Source organism: Symphalangus syndactylus, chromosome 17, assembly GCF_028878055.3.
Source record: "Symphalangus syndactylus isolate Jambi chromosome 17, NHGRI_mSymSyn1-v2.1_pri, whole genome shotgun sequence".
Lineage (NCBI taxonomy): Eukaryota > Metazoa > Chordata > Mammalia > Primates > Hylobatidae > Symphalangus > Symphalangus syndactylus.
Window position 1 is genome coordinate 17,286,132 of NC_072439.2, and position 13,289 is coordinate 17,299,420.

The following is a 13,289-nucleotide window of genomic DNA, read 5'->3' on the forward strand; positions in this document are numbered from 1 at the left end:
TTTGAGACAGGGTCTTGATCTGTCTCCTAGGCTGGAGTGCAGTGGTTTGATCACCACTCATTGCAGCCTTGGCCTCCGGGGCTCAAGTGATACTCCCGTCTCAGCCTCTGTAGTAACTAGGACTACAGGCATGTACTGCCACGTTGGCCATTTTTTTTTTTTTTTAATTTTTAGTAGAGACAGTGTCTCAGTGTGTTGCACAGGCTGGTCTCGAACTCCTGAGCTCAGGCGATTCTGCAGCCTGGGCCTTACACAATGCTGGGATTACAGGCATGAGCCACTACACCTGGCCATACCTAGCATTTATTGAATGCTTGCTGTCTATCAGGCCCTGTGTGTAATGCTTTGCCAACATTTGCACGCTGAATTCTCAAAAGTCCTTTGAAGTTGGAGGGTAGGGGGCATAGGATGAGAGCTGAAACTCCCAATATACCCTGAGCCCCTCCTTAGCCCCACCCCCATCTTGTAGGAATTGAAAATCTTAAAAATTTTTCTTTAAATTAAAAAACGACCAAAAAAAAAAAAAAAAAGATCAGGCCAGGTGCGATGGCTCATGCCTGTAGCCTGTAATCTCAGCACTTTAGGAGGCCAAGGCGGGCAGATCACTAGAGTTCAGGAGTTCGAGACCAGCCTGGCCAACATGGTGAAACCCCATCTCTGCTAAAAATACAAAAATTAGGCTGGGCACAGTTGCTCATGCCTGTAATCCCAGCACTTTTGGAGGCCGAGGTGGGTGGATCACTTGAGGTTAGGAGTTCGAGACTAGCCTGGCCAACATGGCAAAACCCCCTCTCTATTAAAATACAAAAATTAGCTGGGCTTGGTGTTGCGTGCCTGCAGTCCCAGCTACTCAGGAGGCTGAGGCAGGAGAATCGCTTGAATCCAAGAAGCAGAGATTGCAGTGAGCCAAGACTGCGGCACTGTGCTGCAGCCTGGGCGACAGAGTGAGACTCTGCCTCAAAAATAAATAAATAGATAAATAAAAATAAATAAATAATAAAAATAATACAAAAATTAGCTGGGCATGGTGGTGTGCCTGTAATCCCAGTTACTTATGAGGCGGAGGCAGGAGAATTGCTTGAACCTGGGCGGGGAAGAGGTTGCAGTGAGCTGATATCATGCTACTGCACTCCAGCCTGGGCGACAGAGCAAGACTCTGTCTCAAAAAACAAAACAAAACAAAACAGGATGAAAACCCATTAGCCTGAAAAAGTTCAAAGTGTTGACTATGCAAGTATTGTCAAGGAGCTGCCGTGAGTGCAAATGGACAAACTACATTGGAGAGCAATTTAGCAGCATCCACGAGACCTTTGGACAAACGGACAGGTCATTTATCCAGCTACCTCTTTCAGAGCTGTGGCTCGTAAACACTTTTGCCGGACATTAATACAGCTATAGGCACCTGGAGCAAAAGTTTCACAGAAGATCCCTCACTCTATGAGCATGCACTCTAATAGCTTCTAGTTAATTCCATTTCATTAAAGGAAAAATTGTTTATAACCCACTAAATTGATTTCACAACCCACTAATGGATCTTGTTGGGCCATTTGAAAAATACTGCCCTAAGAAACTCCAAGAGACGTGTTCAGGGATGTCAACTGCATTCTTGTCGGAAGTGGAGGAAAGTGGCAACAAGGTGGGTGTTCACCACCAGCAGCCTGACATAAATTGTGGTGTACTCTCACAATAAACTCTTGTGCAGCAATCAAGGTGAATGAACTGGACACAAATACCAACAGTGTGTGTCATAAACATATAATAATGAGTGGCCTGGGTTGAATCATTCCCCTCCCCACCAAGTTCATGTTCACCGGAATTTATGAATGTGACCCTATATGGAAATAAGGTCTTTGCGAATGTAATCAGATCAGGATAAGTTTCTATTGGATTAGAGTGGGTCCTAAATCTGACTGATGTCCTTATGAAAAGGAAATTTGGATACAGTTAAGGTGCACACACACACAACATATGATGATGGCGGCAGAGAGATTGGAATGATGCATCTATAAGCCAAATAACACCAAAGATTACCAGTGAACACCACAAGCTGGAAGAGGTGTGCTGCTCACGCCTGCAATCCTGTCACTTTGGGAGGCTGATGTGGGAGGATCGATTGAAGCCAGGAGTTTGAGACCAACCTGGCAACATAGCAAGGCCCTGTCTCTACAAACAAAAACAAAAACAAACAAAGCAAAACCAAAGAACCAAAAGTGGTTGGGTACAGTGGCTCACGCCTGTAATCCCAGCACTTTGGGAGGCCAAGGCAGGCGGATCACGAGCTCAGGAGTTCGAGACCAGCCCGACCAATGTGGTGAAACCCCATCTCTACCAAAAATACAAAAATTAGCCGGGTGTGGTAGCACGCACCTGTAATCGCAGCTACTCAGGAAGCCGAGGCAGGAGAATCGCTTGAACCCAGGAGTCGGAGGCTGCAGTGAGCCAAGATCATGCCACTGCACTCCAGCCTGGGCAACAGGGTGAGACTCCGTCTGAAAAAGACAAAAACAAAAAACAACAACAAAAAAACTGGGTGTGCTGGGATGCTGCCTGTGGTCCCAGCTACTTGGGAGGCTGAGGTGGGAGGATTGCTGGAGTCCAGGAGTTTGAGGCTTCAGTGAGCTTTTTGTTTTTGTTCTTGTTTTTTTAAGACGGAGTCTCGTTCTGTTGCCCAGGCTGGAGTGAAGTGGAGTGATCTTGGCTCACTGCAACCTCCGCATCACAGGTTCAAGCTATTCTCTTGCCTCTCAGCTTGCCGAGTAGCTGAGATTACAGGCACCTGCCACTATGCCCGGCTAATTCTTTTCTCTTTTTAGGAGAGACGGGGTTTCACCATGTTGGCCAGGCTGGTCTCGAACAGCTGACCTTGTGATTCACCTGCCTCAGCCTCCCAAAGTGCTAGGATTACAGGCGTGAGCCACCGCGCCCAGCTTCGGCTTCAGTGAGCTATGATTGTGTTGCTGTGTACTCCAGCCTGGATGACGCAGTGAGATCTTGTCTAAAAAAGAAAAAAAAAAATCTGCAACTATATGAACTCTTTTCCCAGATTTGACAGGTTTTTTTGTATCCACTTTGCAACTATAAGAACTCTTTTTCCAGATTTGACTCAAAGTGGATACAAATGAAGTGAATGACATGAAAAGATGCTCCACAATGTGATCCATTAAGGAAATGAACATCAAAACCACAGTGAATGCTGCTTTGCACCCACTACGATGACTGTCATAAACAAGACAGACAATCACAAGTGTTGGCAAGGGTATGGAGAAATAATTGGAACCCTCTACGCTGTTGGTGGGAATGTAAAATGTTGCAGCTGCTTTGGAAAACAGTTTGGCAGCTCCCGAAAATGTTAAACACAGGGCTAGAGCATTCCTACGTGTATATATATCCCAGAGAATTGGAAGCATATATCTACCCAAAGACTTGTGGAAACAACCTAAATGTCCATCAGTTGAAGAATGGATAAACAAAATGTGGTCTACTCATACAACAGAAAATTCTTTGGCCATTAAAAGGAATGATTTTTTGTTTGTTTGTTTGTTTTGAGATAGGGTCTTGCACTGCCTCCCAGAGTGGAGCACAGTGGCACAATCTCAGCTCACTGCATCCTCGATCTTCCGGGCTCAAGCACTCCTCCTGCCTCAGCCTCCCGAGTAGCTGGGACCACAGGTGCATGTCACTCCCCGCTAATAGGAATGAAGTATCGTTACACACTGCAATGTGGATGAACCTTGAAAACATAATGCTAAGTGAAAGAAGCCAGTCACTGGCCAGCCTGGGCAGATCACAGCTGTAATCCCAGCACTTTGGGAGGCCAGGGCAGGCAGATCACCTGAGGTCAGGAGTTCGAGACCAGCCTGGGCCACATGGTGAAACTCCCTCTCTACTAAAAAACAAAAATTAGCCAGCCATGGTGAGATGCGCCTGTAATCCCAGCTACTCGGGAGGCTAAGGCAGGAGAATCTCTTGAACCCGGGAGGTGGAGGTTGCAGTGAGCTGAGATAGTGCCATTGCACTCCAACTTGGGTGACAGAGCAAGATTACATCTCAAAAAAAAAAAAAAAAAAGGGCCGGGCGTGGTATCTCACACCTGTAATCCCAGCACTTTGGGAGGCCGAGGCGGGTGGATCACGAGGTCAGGAGATCGAGACCATCCTGGCTAACAGGGTGAAACCCTGTCTCTACTAAATATACAAAAAATTAGCTGGGAGTGGTGGCGGGCGCCTGTAGTCCCAGCTACTCCGGAGGCAGAGGCAGAGAATGGCGTGAACCCGGCAGGCGGAGCTTGCAGTGAGCCAAGATCGCTCCACTGCACTCCAGCCTGGGCGACAGAGCGAGACTCCATCTCAGAAAAAGAAAAAAAAAAAGCTAGAAGAGAATAATTGTGATGTTCTAAACACAAAGAAAAGATAAACGAGGTGATGAATATCCCAGTCACCCTGATTTCATCATTTCACGTTGTATACATGTATCAAAACATCACATGTACCTCCACAATATGTACAACTATGTTATGTCAAAAAATGCAAAAAAGGGAGAGTGTGTTAGGGGTTGTCTAGAGCTGGAAGGGTGTTGAAGGGAAATAGGGAATGACTACTAATGGGTATGAGGTTTCTTTTTGGGGGTGAACAAATGTTTTAAAATGGAATCTGGTGAGGCAGGCGTGGTGGCTCACGCCTGTAATCCCAGCACTTTGGGATGCTGAGGCGGGTGGATTGCTTGAGCTCAGGAGTTCGAGACTAGCCTGGGCAACACAGTGAAACCCCGTCTCTACTAAAGTACAAAAAATTAGCCGGGCATGGCGGCATGCACCTGTAATCCCAGCTACTCGTGAGGCTGAGACAGAAGAATGGCGTGAACCTGGGAGGCAGAGGTTGCAGTGAGCCGAGATTGAATCATTGTACTCCAGCCTGGGCAACAGAGTGAGACTCTATCTCAAAAAACAAAACAAAACAAAACAAAAACACTCTGGTGATAATTGCACTATTCTGTGAATATACTAAAGTCACTGAATTGTACACTTTTTAAAATTTTATTTTTATTTTTATAGAGACGTGGTCTCACTGTGTTGCCCAGGCTGGTCTTGAACTCCTGAGTTCAAGTAATTCTCCTACCTCGGCCTCCCAAAGTGGTGGGATTACAGGCGTGAGCCACCTCACCCCGCCAGAATTGTACACTTTAAAGAGGTAAATTGTATGGTATACACATTATATCTCAATAAAACAGGCTGGATCAGAAAGCCAAATACCGCTCATTCTCACTTGTAAGTGGGAGCTAAACGTTGAGTACTTAGGGACATAAAAATGACAACAATAGAAACTGGGGACTTCTAAAAGGGGGAGGGAAGAAGGGAGGGGGCAAGGGTTGAAAAACTGTTGGGTACTATGCTCAGTACCTGGGTGACGGGATCAATCGTACCCCAAACCTCAGCATCATGCAATATACCCAGGTAACAAGCCTGCACATGTATCCCCTGAATCTAAAATGAAAGTTGAAAAAAAAAAAAGAAATACAGCTATTAAATAAAAAGTGGAGACCTGAGGATAGCCACAAGAGGGCGCCCTGAGCACAGGGTTACCTCCTCCCTTGGGAACGGAGTTTCTCGGCCACGCCTCAAACTGTGGCCATACCTTCGAGGCCCTGGCCACGCCTCTGGGACTGTGGTCACACCCACAAGGCCCTAGCCCCACCCCTACACCTTAACCACACCCTAAGGTCCTGGTCACACCCTCAAAGCAGTGTCTGAAGCAGCCCATTCACGCCCCCAACTCCCCAGACTCTGACCACAAATGCTTGCACAGACTTAGAGATCCGCGGAAACACAGAACCTTAAACCATAGCCTTTTTTTTTTTTTTTTTTTTGAGACGGAGTCTCACTCTGTCGCCCAGGCTGGAGTGCAGTGGCATGAACTCTGCTCACTGCCACCTCCACCTCCCGGGTTCAAGCGATTCTCGTGCCTCATGCTCCTGAGTAGCTGGGATTACAGGCGCATGTCACCACGCCCGGATCATTTTTTGTATTTTTAGTAGAGACGGAGTTTCACCATGTTGGCCAGGCTGGTCTCGAACTCCTGACCTCAAGTGATCTGCCCGCCTCGGCCTCCCAAAGTGCTGGGATTACAGGCGAGAGCCACCGCACCCGGCCAGAATCACAGACTCTTAAACCATGACTTTTACTTTGAAATCATTTGTTTTTCTTTTGAAATTATTTTAAAGTTACAGAGAAGTTGCAAGAATAGTTTCAGACATTATGTCCCTTTGCCTCTAAATGCTTCAGTTGCATTTCCAAGTGTAAGGATGCTCTCTTACACCACCACAGTACAGAGGAGCAGTGTACATTTCTCAGTGACGCTACTATCCAACAGTGCAGCCTGTATGCAAATTGCCAGCTGTCCCCAAACTATCTGTCATAGCAAAAAGTTTTCACCTCTTCAGTTTCCTTCAGTCTGGTGTAGTTCCTTGGCCTTTCTTTGTTTTTCATGGAATTGACATTTTTGAAGATTATAGGCTAGTTGTTTGGAGAAGGTCTCCTTGATTTGGGTTTGTGTGATGTTTCCTTGTGATTAGATTCTGGTGGCAGGAGTGTTACAGAAGTGATGCTGTGTTCTTCTCTGTACACGATATTGGGAGGCACATGATACTGGTTGTCCCATGAATGCTGACAGATTTGGTCGGTTGGTTATGGTGAATCATGGAATCCCAGACCTTTCGATTCACCAAGTCAGTCTCTTCCATCCCTGGGCCACAGTTTCCCTTTCTATAAAATAAAAGTCTGGATTATGTGAAGGTCTGCAAACACACATAAAGAACAGATGTGTTCGCCAGGCGCAGTGGCTCATGCCTGTAATCTCAGCACTTTGGGAGGCCGAGGCGGGCGGATCACGAGGTCAGGAGATGGAGACCATCCTGGCTAACACGGTGAAACCCCATCTCTACTAAAAATACAAAAAATTATCCGGGCGTGGTGGCGGGCGCCTGTAGCCCCAGCTACTAGGGAGGCTGAGGCAGGAGAATGGCATGAACCCGGGAGGCAGAGCTTGCAGTGAGCTGAGATCGCGCCACTGCACTCCAGCCTGGGCGACAGAGCGAGACTCTGTCTCAAAAAACAAACAAACAATGAAAACAAAAGATGTGTTCTGTTTACCTCTCACACTCTTTTTTTTTTCTTTTTCTTTTTTGAGACAGAGTCTCCCTCTGTCGCCCAGGCTGGAGTGCAGTGGCTGAATCACAGCTCACTGCAAACTCTGCCTCTGGGTTCAAGCAATCCTTCCACCTCAGCCTCTCAAGTTGCTGGGTGCCACCATACCTGGCTAATTTTTGTAGAGATGGGATTTTGCCATGTTGCCCAGGCTGGTCTTGAACTCCTGGCCAATCCACTCACCTTGGCCTCCCAAAGTGCTGGGATTACAGGTGTGAGCCACTGTGCCCTGACTCTATGTGTGTGTGTGTGTGTGTGTGTGTGTGTGTGTGTGTTTGAGGCAAAGTCTCTCGCTGTCACTCAGGCTGGAGTGCAGTGGCATGGTCACAGCTCACTGCAGCCTCAACCTCCTGGGCTCAAGCGATCCTCCCACCTCAGCCTTCTGAGTATCTGGGACTGTAGGCACGTGCCACCATGTTTGGGGTTGAGCCGGGGTCTACCCATGTTGCCCAGGATGGTCTTGAACTCCAGGGGTCAGTCTGTCCTCCCACCTCAGCCTCCCGAAGGGTTGGGATTATAGGTGTGAGCCACTGCTCCCGGCCAATGCTCTTAAAGTCATTTTTTGGAATGTCACAGGCATTTAGAATCTGGCAGATTTCATGCACGCATCTAGGAGAGATGTCCTCTGCCTTTCTGGGTTTACTCAATGTGGTGAGAACAAGTGAGTGGGGCCCCGAGAAATGCATTGAAGGTATGACTTCTGGCGTAGGAGCTGTCCCTGGAATGCTAGGACAGTCACCCATGAGGAGCTTTGGAAGTTGAGGGGCGAGTGGTTAAATTATTATTATTATTTTTCTGTCATCCAGGCTGGAGTGCAGTGGCACGATCTTGGCTCACTGCAACCTCCCCCTCCCAGGTTCAAGCAATCCTCCCACTTCAGTCTCCTGGGACTACAGATGTGTGCCACCATACCCAGCACATTTTTGTATTTTTAGTACAGATGGGGTTTCACCATGTTGGCCAGGCTATGAGTGCTTAATTCTATGAAGGCTGGGAGGCTGGAGACCCCAAGCAGAACCCTTCCCCCATCTTTGGAGTCTGCCTTTCTCCAGCGGAAGGGGGAAGAGTGTGGAAGGACATGTGGCCAGTCCCAAGGTCTAGGAGGCTGAGAGGGGATTTCCATGTGTACAGAGGCCAGATCCCTTGTTTTAGAGAAGTTACTGACAAAGTTCAGTGCTGGGTTCAGCTCTCAGGCCCGGGGACAGTTTCTCATACACGAAAAGCCACATCACCCACAGCCTAGATCCACAAGCACAAGAGGACTTCCAACACACTCCAGGCTGATGATGGGCCAGGTCCTGTGCTAAGTGCCTGACACCCACACTCTTGTTAGATGCCCAACAACCCATCAACCCCAAGGGGTCGGGGGGATTCCCATTTTACAGGTGAGGAAACTGAGGCTCAGTGTGGTGAAGTCACTTCATCTTGAGTCATTCAGTCATTTGGTAGCAGAGCCCTGGTTGTGACAGATACACGTGTGGCCCCTCAATAGCCATTCTCTTCTCTTCCTTTTGTAACAGAACCCCTGAATTTTGGCTGGGTACATGCCGCCCAGATGAAACCACATTTCCCAGCGTCTGTTGTGATAGGTGTGGTCATGTGACTAAATTCTGGCCAAATAGGATGTGATGTGTATGATGTGTATGACTTCTGGGTTGTAGCTTTAAAGGGTAGGGGCATACAGTTGACTTTTGTTTCCTCTTTCCAATTGTTGGAATGTGGATGTGATGGTGGGAGCCGGAGCAGCCATTTTGGACCACACAATGGAAGTGTGCGGTGAGGGCAGCAGAACAACCAGGTAGAAGGAGCCTCGATCTCTGACATCCTTGGCTACTATTCTAGATGTGGGTGTTCACTGGGCCTTTACGTGAGAGAAAAATAGACTTTCATCTTATTTAAGCTACTATAGGCTGGACATGGTAGCTCACGCCTGTAATCCCAGCACTTTGGGAGGCCGAGGTGGGTGGATCACCTGAGGTCGGGAGTTCAAGACTAGCCTGACCAATATGGTGAAACCCCATCACTACTAAAAATACAAAAATTAGCCAGGTGTGGTGGCAAGGGCCTGTAATCCTAGCTACTTGGGAGGCTGAGGCAGGAGAATCGCTTGAACCTGGGAGGTAGAGGTTGCAGTGAACTGAGATTTTGCCACTGCACTCCAGCCTGGGTGACAGAGCAAGACTCTGTCTCAAAAAAAAAAAAAAAAAAAGCTACTATATTTCTTCTTTTATTTATTATATTTTTAAAGACAGGGTCTCACTCTGTCACCCAGGGTGAAGCATACTGGTGCAATCATAGGTCACTGTAGCCCTGACCTCTTGGTGTCAAGTGGTCCTCCTACCTCAGCCTCCTGAGTAGCTGGGACTACAGATGCATGCTACCATGCCTGGTTAATTTTTGTGTTTTTTTTGTAGAGATAGGGTTTCGCCATATTACCCAGGCTTTTGCCATGTTACTCAGGCTTTTTGTTTTATATATTTTTTAAAGATAGGGTCTCTCTCTGTTGTCTAGGCTGGAGTGCAGTGGTGCAATCATAGCTCATGGCAGCTTCAAACTCCTCTCATCCTTTTTTTTTTTTTTTTTTTGAGATGGAGTCTCTCTCTGTCACCCAGGCTGGAGTGCAGTGGTGTGATCTCTGCTCACTGCAAGCTCCACCTCCCGGATTCACCCCATTCTTCCGCCTCAGCCTCCCGAGTAGCTGGGACTACAGGTGCCTGCCACCACGCCTGGCTAATTTTGTTTTTGTATTTTTAGTAGAGACGGGGTTTCACCATGTTAGCCAGGATGGTCTCGATCTCCTGACCTCGTGATCCGCCCGCCTCAGCCTCCCAAACTGTTGAGATGACAGGCATGAGCCACTGCGCCCTGCCTCAGCCTTTGAATCGCTAGGACCACAGGCACCTAATATAATTTTTTTTTTTTTTTTTTTTTAGAGACAGGATCTTGCGATGTTGCCCAGGCTGATCTCAAACTCCTGGACTCAAGCAATTCTCCTGCCTTGGCCTCCAAAAGTGCTGGAATTACAGATGCGAGCCACTTCAATCTTTCAAGAAATGGGGTCTCACTGTGTTGCCCAGGCTGGTCTCAAACTCCTGGGCTCAAGTGATCCTCATGCCTCAGCCTCCCTCCCGAGTAGCTATGACTACAGGTGTGTGCCACCATGCCCAGCTATATTCTTTAATTTGGTTACAACCGTGGAATAAAAAAATGTAGCGAAAACACATATCTAGGCTATGACCTCACTGCTCCATTTTTGCACCAGGACAAAGAATAGGTCTCATCATCTCTACTTTGTTTCCTCTGACCTCAAAACTGTCAAAAATTCTTAGATGATGGCAACAGCAATTCCCATTTATGAAGTTCTTACTCAGCACCATGGCTTGTAATAAATATTGCACAAATTTATTCCCCTCCGCTTTTTTTTTTTTTTTTTGAGACAAGGTCTCTCTCTGTCACCCAGGCTGGAATGCAGTGGCGCAATCTTGATTCACTGCGGCCTTGACCTCTTGGGCTCAAGTGATCCTCCCACCTCGGCCTCCCCAGTGGGTGGGACTACAAGCGTGCACCACCACACCGGCTAATTTTTGTTTTTTTTGGAGAGACAGGGTTTCACTATATTGCCCAGGCTGGTCTTGAACTCCTGGGCTCAATCTATCTGCCCACCTCCAGCTCCTAAAGTGCTAGGATTACAGGCGTGAGCCACTGTGTCCCATTCATTTTTTTTTTTTTTTCGATTTGGACAGGAAGCAGGATTTATTGATGGGTGTGAGTAAGCAGGGCTCGCCACTATTCCAGGGGCCCATGATTGGGGATGTATCTGATGCCACAGCCATCCGGGATGAGCTACTTCTCAGCCACCGTGTCTTCACATTCATCTGCACTAAACTTGGTAAAGTCCCACTGCCTTGAGATGTGGGTCTTCTGGTGGCCAGGGAACTTGAACTTGGCCCTGGGTAGGGCCTCAGTCACATGTTCCATGTTCTGCAGCTTGGTGCGGACGGACGTGATGCCTTAGCCAACGTGAACCCTGGCCACCACACCCTGGGGCTTTCCAAAGGCGCCTCCCATACCTGTCTGGAGTCTAGACTGGGGTGAGGTCAAGATCAGAAACATGAACATACATTGGAAAGGGCTATCTCCAAGGTCCCTTAAGGCCACCCCTACACACAGCAGGCTGCGTATACTACTGAGGGCACTGCTGTTTGCCGCCACTGCATACGAGGAGAGGAGCACGATTAGCTTGACTAGTATTCATGTTTAAACCTTGGAGCAAACCTGTAAATTGCTCTAAGGATTAAACATAAATATTGGCTGGGTGCGGTGGCTCATGCCTGTAATCCCAGCACTCTGGGAGGCCGAGGTGGGCGGATCCCCTGGGGTCAGGAGTTTGAGACCAGCCTGACCAACATGGTGAAACCCTGTCTCTACTAAAAATACAAAAAATTAGCTGGACATGGTGGCGGGCACCTGTAGTCCCAGCTACTCGGGAGGCTGAGGCAGGAGAATTGTGTGAACCCAGGAGGCAGAGCTTGTAGTGAGCTGAGATTGCGCCACTGCACTCCAGCCTGGGCGACAGAGTGAGACTCCATCTCAAAAAAAAAAATTAATAAATAAAATAAAAAATTAGCTGGGCATGATGGTGCATGCCTGTAATTCCAGCTACTTGGGAGGCTGAGGCAGGAGAATCACTTGAACCTGGGAGACGGAGGTTGCAGTGAGCCGAGATTGCACCACTGCACTCCTCCAGCCTGGGTGACAGAGTGAGACTTGGTAACAACAACAAAACAAAACAAAACAAAACAAAACAAAACAAAACAAAACAAAACAAAACAAAACAGAGACAGGATCTCCCTCTGGCAGCCAGGCTGGAATGCAGTGGTGTGATCATAGTTCACTGCAGCCTTGACATCCCGGGCTCAAGTGATGCTTGAACCTCAGACTCCTAAGTAGCTGGGACTGCAGGCACCCACCACCATGCTCATGCTCAGCCAATACATTTTTTGATCTTTTGTAGAGACAGTGTCTCACTATGTTGACCAGGAAACATAGAAAGAATCTTCTCTCCCTCCCGCCCTCCCTCCTTCCCTCCCTCCTTCCCTCCCTCCCTCCCGCCCTCCCTCCTTCCCTCCCTTCCTTCCTTCCTTCCTTCCTTCCTTCCTTCCTTCCTTCCTTCCTTCCTTCCTTCCTCTCCCTCTTTCCTCCCTTCCCCTCCCCTTCCCTTCCCTTCAAGGCAGGGTGTTACTATGTTGTCTGCGCTGGTCTTGAACTCCTGGCCTCAAGTGATCTTCCCACCTTGCCTTCCCCAACGTGCTGGGATTGCAAGTGTGAGCCACTGTGCTCAGTGACAAATGTCCTTATAAGAGACAGAGAAGAAGACATGGACACACAAAGGAGAAGATCATGTGAAGACAGAGGCAAAGACTGGACTGATGCAGCCACAAGCTGAGGAATGCTTGGGGCTACCAGAAGCTGGAAGAGGCAAGGAAGGATTGTCCCCTGCAGTTTTTGGTGAGCGTGGTCCTGCCGATGCCTTGATTTTGGGCTTCTGGCCTTCAGAACTGTAAAGGAATACATTTCTGTTGTTTTAAGCCACCTAGTTTGTGGCAGTTTGTATGGCAGCAACAGGATTTTTTTATTTTTATTTTTTATTTTTTTGAGATGGACTCTCGCTCTGTCTCCCAGGCTGGAGTGCAGTGACGTGATCTTGGCTCACTGCAACCCCTGCCTCCCGGGTTCAGGCTATTCTCCTGCCTCAGCCTCCTGAGTAGCTGGGATTACAGGTGCACACCACCATACCTGGCTAATTTTTGTATTTTTAGCAGAGACGGGATTTCACCATGTTGGCCAGGCTGATCTCGAACTCCTGACCTCAAGTGATCTGCCCGCCTCGGCCTCCCAAAGTGCTGGGATTACAGGCATGAGCCATCATGCCTGGCCAGCAACAGGACATTAACATACCCTTCAAGCCTGGCAGCTTCAGAGATACCAGAGCACAGGGTCTGGGTCAGAAACACTGAAACACAATTGCAAAAAGAAAGATGCATGGACGTCCCAGTCAGGCGGGCCAGGCACACACAGGTCACCCGGTCAG

The 13,289-nt window shown here is 48.1% G+C and overlaps 1 pseudogene; it reads right to left on the minus strand.

The window, feature by feature from the left end:
- Window positions 1-11,328: 11,328 nt before the first annotated feature.
- LOC129467139 (uncharacterized) lies at window positions 11,329-11,453 on the minus strand (annotated as a pseudogene).
- Between the last annotated feature and the right edge of the window lie 1,836 nt (window positions 11,454-13,289).